General features: G+C 32.7%; 1 protein-coding gene across 1 annotated transcript in view; it reads left to right on the top strand.

The window, feature by feature from the left end:
• The window catches only part of LOC139493237 (CAAX prenyl protease 1 homolog), a 256,843-nt gene that overhangs the window by 42,884 nt on the left and 204,476 nt on the right, over window positions 1–9,483 (top strand). The window lies entirely within an intron of this gene.

Raw genomic sequence — 9,483 nt, 5'->3', positions numbered from 1 at the left:
TACACCAATTTTTTTTTGAAGTAATAAAATGAAATATTGACAATATGTACACGAAGAACTTGAATTTATATTATAAACAACACAAGTTTTCAGTTTTAACAGTGTTATCATGATACGTGATATATCTGTCATTTTCCGGATTTTTTTTAACGAAAGTGAACCGTTTCAGTAATTATTTTTTTTCGTGTGGCCGTCCGTCTGTTATTCAGTATTCGCACGAGAACACATATGAAACTTTACTTTCGACAATTTTGAATAAGACATAACTATTCACATTTATTTAGGGGCTTCATTAAGCAGAGGAAGGTCCCTTTCATCTTTTATGATATCGGAATTTCGTTACCGGCTGAATCAGCTGTTGGGTCATTTTTTTAACGTCTCCCGGCCGATCGTACGAGAACATTATGGTCAATGCCTTAGTAGTTAAACACTCCCATTCGTTGAAGTAGAGACTTTCTAATATAAGTATATACTTCAAATTTACTCTGAAGCAGGAGAGGTAAGACATGCATCGAAGTGTTTGCATAAGAATTTGCACCTTATGAGACAATCATAGTTATTGATATGGCTATTCCATTTTGAGAAATGTCAAGTTATTTAATTAAACAAATATCTTTGTTTTAGTGCATTGCATAATTTCTAAGATACGTAAACAAATATATCCATGCATATGCTACACACATGAAGGTCCAAACACACCTTATTGGTCAATCAATTTATCCCAAATTAAGTTAAGAGGGGGTAGGGGTCAGTGAAAAAACTATATAAATTCAGTTTTTTATCCTACATTGAACTTTTGATGTCGTCCCTATATATATATCTATTTCCATGCGTGTCTTTAGATACAGATTCAGATTAAGATTCAATGTTTTATTAAAGTCTCACTACTTGCAATACATAAATATACAGTACATACATTACATACAGATTATATACACAATATAAAACAGATAATACACAAATATAAAATACAAGTACCATTCTATTAAATATTATGAGAGATTGCAAAACAATTTTTATATAAAACTAGTTTTAAGATATTTCTCCTACTTAAAATATCATACAAGCGTATACCACAGTAACAAAATCGATGATATCGGCAGAAATGTGAACTGTTACTAAAGCGCAGGCTTATATTTATAATAAATATTTGATATCTAAATACAAAGGTTTGCAGATTTAAAACGAAAATCAAATATTCCCTTATAACATTTCATAGATGCTTTAATTCTACACTTAAGGCATTTCGCGTAACCTATAACGAATATACGAGTATAAATCTCCTATGAGTTAAGAAATGGCATGACAACAAACAAGAACTGTAAAATATACAGATATTTCATGCGATACAAAATAGTTTACATACAAATCTTCCATGAGGTTTACGAAATGGTATACATAAAAATCTTCCATGAGGTAAGAAATGGTATGTATACACACACATCCTCCCTGAGGTACGAATGGTATACATACCAATCTTCCAAGAGGTACGAAATAATATCCACACAAATCTTCCCTGAGGTACGAATGGTACACATACCAATCTTCAATGAGGTACGAAAAAGTATACACACAATTCTTCCATAAAGTACGAATTGTATACATAGCAATCTTCCATGAGGTACAAAAAAGTATACACACAAATCTTCCATAAAGTACGCATTGATTGTAAGACTCAGATCGACGTCCGTTCTCAAATCGATGTCCAAATGTGACGTCACAATAAAATAACATTCCAAATCGACGGCCAATTTTATGCCTGTCTAATCGACGTCCATTTGTTGGCATTCTCTGATCGACGTCCGATTTTGAGCTTCTCTAATCAACGTCCGTTTTGGACACATACTACAAAACTGAACTGATCTGGTAGCAGTTGAAGCAGTTAGACCTTTAAACATATTATGTGAGACAAATAAGATCTAGCAGAAAAAGTCCAGTTATAAGTAAAATACGGAATAAATAAGAAATGTGTGCTTTACATACTAATACTAAGTATGTTAACAGGTAATGATATCAATTTTTAAATTTCAGAGATTGGTATGAATTGCAAAGGGACAACTATACACCAGAGTTCAAATAAAATGTATGTGAGCAATAATAAACCATACCACTTTCAACAACAGTGGCGGATCCAGGGGGGGGGGGGGGGGTTCCGGGGGTGCGCACCCCCCTTTATTTTTGCCGATCAATGCATTTGTATCGGGACATATGTTTTGCACCTCCCCTTTGCCCTGGGTTAGCCTGGGTTAGCACCCCCCCTTTCGAAAATTCCTGCATCCGCCCCTGAACAATGACAAAAACCCATACCGCAAAGGCTATAAAAAGCCACGACATAAATAATGTTAACACTTGAAATAAGAAAATTAACGGTCTTATTTATAAAAGACAATTCCGAAAAACAAATATGACAGACATAAACCATCGAAAACCAATGTACTGCAGGTCCATACAGATTATGTCTGGGGTTAAACATGTGTGTGAGCACTTAACCTTGAACAGTGGTGTAAAAGCACAACATAAAAACATAATGCCAATTATCTTGCGTTTTCGTAAACAAGAAGATCTTATGTGATTGCCAATGATACAACACTCCACAAAAGACCAAAATGACAGAATTTAACAACTATAAGTCACCGTTCGGCCTTCAACAATGCGCAAAGCCCATACCGCATAGTCAAATATAAAAGTCCCCGAAATGACAATGAAAAACAATTAAACGAAAAAAACTAACAACCTTATCTATGTCCAGTAATTAATTATTTATTGATATTGGACATTGATTTAAGACGACTACAGTCAATCTGGCGAAGTTTTGGTAATAAATGCCGTCACATTGGACGTAGATAAGAGTATCAAAATATTGGACGTCGATTTGAGAATGTGACGTCAGATTTGGACGTCGATTGAGAAAAGGACGTCGATTTGAGGAACGGACGTCGATTTGAGAAACGGACGTCGATTAGAGGCTGGACGTCGATCTGAGTCTAACATATATATATATATATATACATATTTTCCACTAATAGTCTTGTTTGGCACAGACAGAGTGATGTTTTAATAACTTTATTCTTAAACTATGTAAATGTTGATCAGTAAAATACTAAAAATAATTCTAAAAATAACCTAAATTTTGCTCGGACAATGTCATTAATCATAAAGCATTATTATAGATGGATTTACTATTTACTATTTTATCTAGGTACATTTTCAAAATTCCATGACATTTAGAAAAGTCAAATTGATATTTGAAAAATTTTGAAAAAACTAAAAGTTAACAACCCCAAAAAAGAAAGAAAGCAACCAGGTCCAATCACTTGTTCTACACAGACAAATATATTTTTTACCTAATGTTTTGTAATGAACAATATTATCTGGTGATGACAAACCTTTTTTTCCATAGAGATTTAACAGATTTTAACCCCGACTTGAATGGAATAGTCTATCCACAGGTTTACCCTTGATTTGGGCAAAAACTTGAACAAACTGGGAAAGTTAACAATATTTTGCTCCTTTATTATGTAAAACTTTAATTTCTGCTCACTGTCATGGTATTTTTGCAACGACGCAAACACTACTAAAATTGAAAAGATACAAGTATTGTGTGACGTGTGTATTGTGGACTGCATGTTTATTTTGTAAATGGATGCATTTGTGGGTTATAAAAGCTAAAAGAGCCTATCCAAATATCTAAAAGTATTATTAAACTTGTTTATCAGATGTTGTTTCGATGGGTCTTTGCTTATTTTTGTCATAAATTGTAACTCATAGCAATACAAAAACAGGTCCGTAATAAGTGGTGCACAGTAAGTCCCCATTGGAATTCCGATAATCTGACGATATACGGAATCCCCAAAGCGAACAAAAATGTTATCTAGTAAAAATTCAAGGGCATACATAGTATCAAAGCATGTCCAATTGACATAGTTTTTTTTGTTTATTGCTACTAAAAAATGACCTAAAAGAGTTTGAACATATATATTCGCAATCTGACTTTTTAAATGCCCATTTAATTAGGTGTGTGAATTTTTTCTTAATGAGAATGTGAGGCAATGTGGTATACAGGGTAGAAAAATCAAAACTATGAACAGATTTAAAATCACCAATATAAGCATGCAATTTATCAAGTACTTCCAACGAGTTCTTGACACTCCAAAAGTAATTAATTCCACTATTTTCGAAGGCCTTATTTGAACAATTTATTATCAGGTTTTTAATTGTACCAAGTGTGCTGGTAAAAAGAATTACGTTTGTAGTCTTTGAATAGCTTAGCATTCGTCTCACTACAGCCTGATATTATGTCATCTCATTGAAAGGGTTAAAATAGACGCAAAAAGTATAATTACAACAATACTGCAATGATGGTGATACATGGCTGTGTACATTATGTATATACAACTCGTCTAAACAGCAACCCAACAATGTTAGATCTGTAAATTTGCTTTCGCAAATTTCTTGTTCTTCTCTCGCCGGCATTCGAACCCATGCTACTGAGATATCTTGACACCTAATCGCCTGCACTGTAGCCGTCCCGCTAGACCACACGACCACCTGGGCTTCACAAATGATAAAGTTTTCGGTGGCCGTGTGTTACCTTTCCTCGTCAGTTTTAATCTAGCGTCGTACTACATTACATGATATATAAGGCATGGAGATGTTATTGTTACAGATTAGCTCAATTATCTATAGTAAAGGATCCTACAAATTAATGCAAGATACAGTCACAGAAAATAATTATATTTATAAGTATGTCTGAGTCAGTGACAAGTCTACAACAGATTTATCCATCGGATCACCAGTAATGATGGTGATACACGGATGTGTACTATATGTATATACAACTCGTCTAAACATCAACCCAACAATGTTAGATCTATAAATTTGCTTTAGCAAATTTTTTGTTCTTCACTCGCCGGGATTTGAACCCATGCTACGTCTGAGTCAGTGACAACTCTACAACAGATGTATCCATCGGATCACCATCATTGATGGCGATCCGATGGATACATCTGTTGTAGAGTTGTCACTGACTCAGACGTACTTATAAATATAATTATTTTCTGTGACTGTATATTACATTAATTTGTATGATCCTTTACTATAGATAATTTAGCTGATCTGTAACAATAACATCTTCATGCCTTATATATCATGTACTGTAGTACGCCGCTAGATTAAAACTGACGTGGAAAGGTAACACACGGCCAGCGAAAGCTCTTTTATTGAGAGCCCAGGTGGTCGTGTGGTCTAGCGGGACGGCTGCAGTGCAGGCGATTTGGTGTCACGATATCACAGTAGCATGGGTTCGAATCCCGGAGAGGGAAGAACCAAAAATTTGCGAAAGCAAATTTACAGATCTAACATTGTTGGGTTGATGTTTAGACGAGTTGTATATATATATATATAAGTCTAAATTGAAAACTACGTTCAAACCAATGATATATATATATACACAAAAAATATAAAACATATAATATATTAGAAGTATACAGATTTTAAGACTATAATAAACATTTTATTTTCAGTAAAATAACATAGCAGATTTTGGCAGTATAAAAGTAAACATTTTCATCACTAAATAAAAATACAAATTTATCGTCATCTGACATACTATTAAAATCATGACAAAACGAAATAGCATTACTAAACAATTCAGCACGAATATCTGCATATAGTGGACATTTTAAAATTACATGTTCTTCATCTTCAATAGTATCATCATTACAATTAAAACCAATTCTTTCATTAATAAGTAAGTTCCGATACCGGCCCGTTTCAATTTTTAGGGGCGCAACACCATAGCGAAATTTTGCAAAAGCACTTCTATATTTCCCTGCAATAGTTTTAAAAATATAATATTCTAGCTTAAATTCTTTTTTAAATGATTTATAAGTACGTAGTTTGGCATATTAATTCGAAACCAACTAATTATGCCATTAAATTTTATATAAATCAATAGCTATTTATTATATATCCTTAATCACATTTTTAGTTAATAATATATCACAATTACAATATGGTTCAAGATTATACTCTTTAAACTTAGTCATTACTTTTTAATTGGTTTATTTCCATACTTATATGACCCCATACATACTCTTTTGTTCAATCTATCATTGTCCATTTTACAAAATCTGATCCATAATCTAAACAAAGCTGTCCATTGCTTTACATTGCATAAAATCTAACCCATATCACCATACAGAGATAAGTTTGATATACACTTTCCTACACCCATAAAAAATCTCATGGCTCTGTTTTTAACTGCATTTATGCAAGAGAATTGTCTTGTTCCCCATTTTGAAGCACCATAATCGTTGACTGACCATACAAGTGTGTCAAAAATCTTTTTACAAGAAGAGTAACAAAAACCACCATTTGATTTACATTTTAACCCAAGAGCTCTACTTGCCGACTTGGCAATAGCTTTTGCCATTAAATCATAATTTAAAAGTTCTGTTAGATGTAAACCAAGGTAAATATATTGTATTACAATTACAATATTATCGTTACCCAGCATAAATGTATTAATAGACCTTGGAAATGAAGGTGCTCTAAAATGAATAATCTTAGATTTACTCAAATTAACACTTACTTCTGCTGTTTCGGAAATTTCATAAATTCAAATGTGACGTAATTTTTGTGCCTTTTCACCAGCGTATGTGACGTCATTTTCATGATTTACTGCGTTGAGGCCTGGACTGAGTCGGGTGTGTCTATTCTGTGTTGGTCTTTTCATTATGTATTCGTGTTTGTTTTCTGTAATGAGTTAATACTTCAGTTTCATTATGTATATCTGTTATATTCATTTGATAAAATTTACTGTTTGCAATAGCATTAATTGTTCTAAATAATAAGGATGTTCTTATCCCAAGCATGAAAACATAGCCGTATTTGACACAACCTTTTTTCAACTTTTGATCTTCAGTGCTGTACAATTTTGTACTTTTTTTCACGTTCGATCCTTTCTATCTGGGCGTCACTGGTGAGTCTTGTGTGGACGAGGCGCGTTTTTGGCGTATTGAATTTTAAACCTGATGCTTTTTGTTATTCATTAATCATGTGTTTCTTTGTCTAAAACGTTCTCCTATTTATTTGTATTGTAGTCCTGTAATATTATGTTGTCATTTCAATGTTATATTTTACATTGCCATTAAAGTGCGAGATTTGGCATGCCACAAATCCAGGTTCAACCCACCATTTTTTAATGGCCATTGTACTATTATTGTTCGTTTCTGTGTGTGTTACATTTTAACGTTGCGTCGTTTGTTTTCTATTATTTTTGAGTGTAATTTCACATTGCGATAAGACGTGTCACGGTACTTGTCTATCCCAAATTCATGTATTTGGTTTTGATGTTATATTTGTTATTCTCGTGGGATTTTGTATGATGCTTGGTCCGTTTCTGTGTGTGTTATATTTTAGTGGTGTGTGGTTGTTCTCCTCTTATATTTAATGCGTTTCCCTCGGTTTCAGTTTGTTACACCGATTTTTTTTGTCCATGGATTTATGAGTTTTGAATAGCGGTATACTACTGTTGCCTTTATTTACATATCATATTTATGACACCACATATATAAAACATCTAATAGCATCTTTAAGTCCGATTCATTTTCAGCCAGTAAAACAATATCATCAGCATAAAGCAAAATACAAATTTTCTCTTCCTCTAGCGGAATACCAACATTTAAACTTTTAACCTCATTCACTGACCCTTGTTTTAGACCACATTGAACATCAAACCATTTGGTTACATTCCCATTTACTTTAACACATGACTGTACTTTATGGACATTTACTAGGTTTGGATTGTCCTAACCAATCAATAAACTTTGATTATTCACGTCTCGTAATATTTTCCAATCAGGTAGCAAGAAAAATTCACGCACTAACTGTCCATCGTTCAATTTTTAATATCGACTCCTAGAAGTCGATAATGAAGTGTATAGACGAAATGACCATAACATTTTTGGGGGATTTATAAAAACCGAGCCACGTCAAAAGGATACTACCAAAATAATGGACTATACTGCAAAGGTTTAACATTTACAAAGAAAAATAACAAGAAGACAGGAACACGTTAATAAGATGATAATAAAACGTCAGTGACTTGAATCTATTCTTTAATACCTGAATTTAATATTATTAGTAAAGTTGATACGGAATATTTATAAACAAAAACACAATTGTACAATGACAAATTAAAGTCAAATTGCAAAGTAAATAAAGTTGAATACAGATACTTGAATCTATAAGTCAAGACCTTCCTGTATTATTTGTGAAGTTGACACAAAATATCTATCTAGGTCTTGGTACTATTCGATGCAAATGTGTTAGAAAAAGGACGATACGTTCTCCGACAAAACTCTGTTTCAAAGTCTGAGTAGCTCTTGAATAACTTATGAGTTGAGAATGTATATGCAATACGCGGATGAAGTTGATATATTTCTATTAATGTGGGGGCGAATTGATAAATTGAATATTAAATTCGTCAAAATGTCCTGATCGAAAATAAGAAATCAAACGTTGGAAAACATATTAAATGTCTATAAAAAGTTAACAGCTGCAAATACGTGTCACTGATATTTGATAGACATGCATAGTCCATCTCACAGCCAATTCGCGATGCGTTACTATAATACAAATGTACTAATCTAATACTAAGAAGTAGTTTTTTCATGACATAATATATTTGTGCAATGGAGACACTCTTGCTAATGAATTCGGTATAGTTTGAATATGTACAATTGTGTACCGAATAAATCGAGATATAGTATTGCAAAAAAAATGGCCATGGGTATACTGATATTATTGCTTTGAACTTATCAAATTAACAGTTGATCATTGTTATATCATCATATTCGTTTATAATATTCTAGTTTTAAGTCATCCATCTGTGAACATATGGAGGAATTGCTCAAGATTTGAAGCAGACTGCTTAGTTTCGATAGTTTCCTTAACCTTGAATGAGCTTGGATGAGATACAAGTTCTTCATGCTATTTGTGTTAATAAGTGACAGAATGGAATTAATCATTATTATCGGTAACTAAATGAAACATTAACATTTTTTGTTGCAGAATTACACACTTTTAACCTAGCGTTATTTTTCTCATTATATCTTAGATGATCTCTGTCATGTATACGTCATATAACCTATTTCCAAAGGCATCGTTAATAACATGCACTCATCATTTTGAATAAGTGGTCTAGATTTAATGAAAAAACAAATTCATAATGCATTTGTATAAAATGTATAAATATAACAGGAATGTATTTATCAATATATTAAACAGGATCGAAACTTTTTGAAAAGGAATCATTTATCTTATCAATTAAATTTAGACGAACCTGTGAATCAAGGACATTATATAAGGTTTGTCTCAAATACACAGTTTTGTAACATAATAAGTTAATATTGGAGGACACACTTTTTTTGTGTAAACTGATTGTATCTGATTCTGCCGCATTGATGCTTGATGAAGCAT

The sequence above is a fragment of the Mytilus edulis genome, chromosome 10 (genome assembly GCF_963676685.1).
Source record: "Mytilus edulis chromosome 10, xbMytEdul2.2, whole genome shotgun sequence".
In the NCBI taxonomy this organism is placed as follows: domain Eukaryota; kingdom Metazoa; phylum Mollusca; class Bivalvia; order Mytilida; family Mytilidae; genus Mytilus; species Mytilus edulis.
This window is presented reverse-complemented; position numbering and strand designations above follow the sequence as displayed.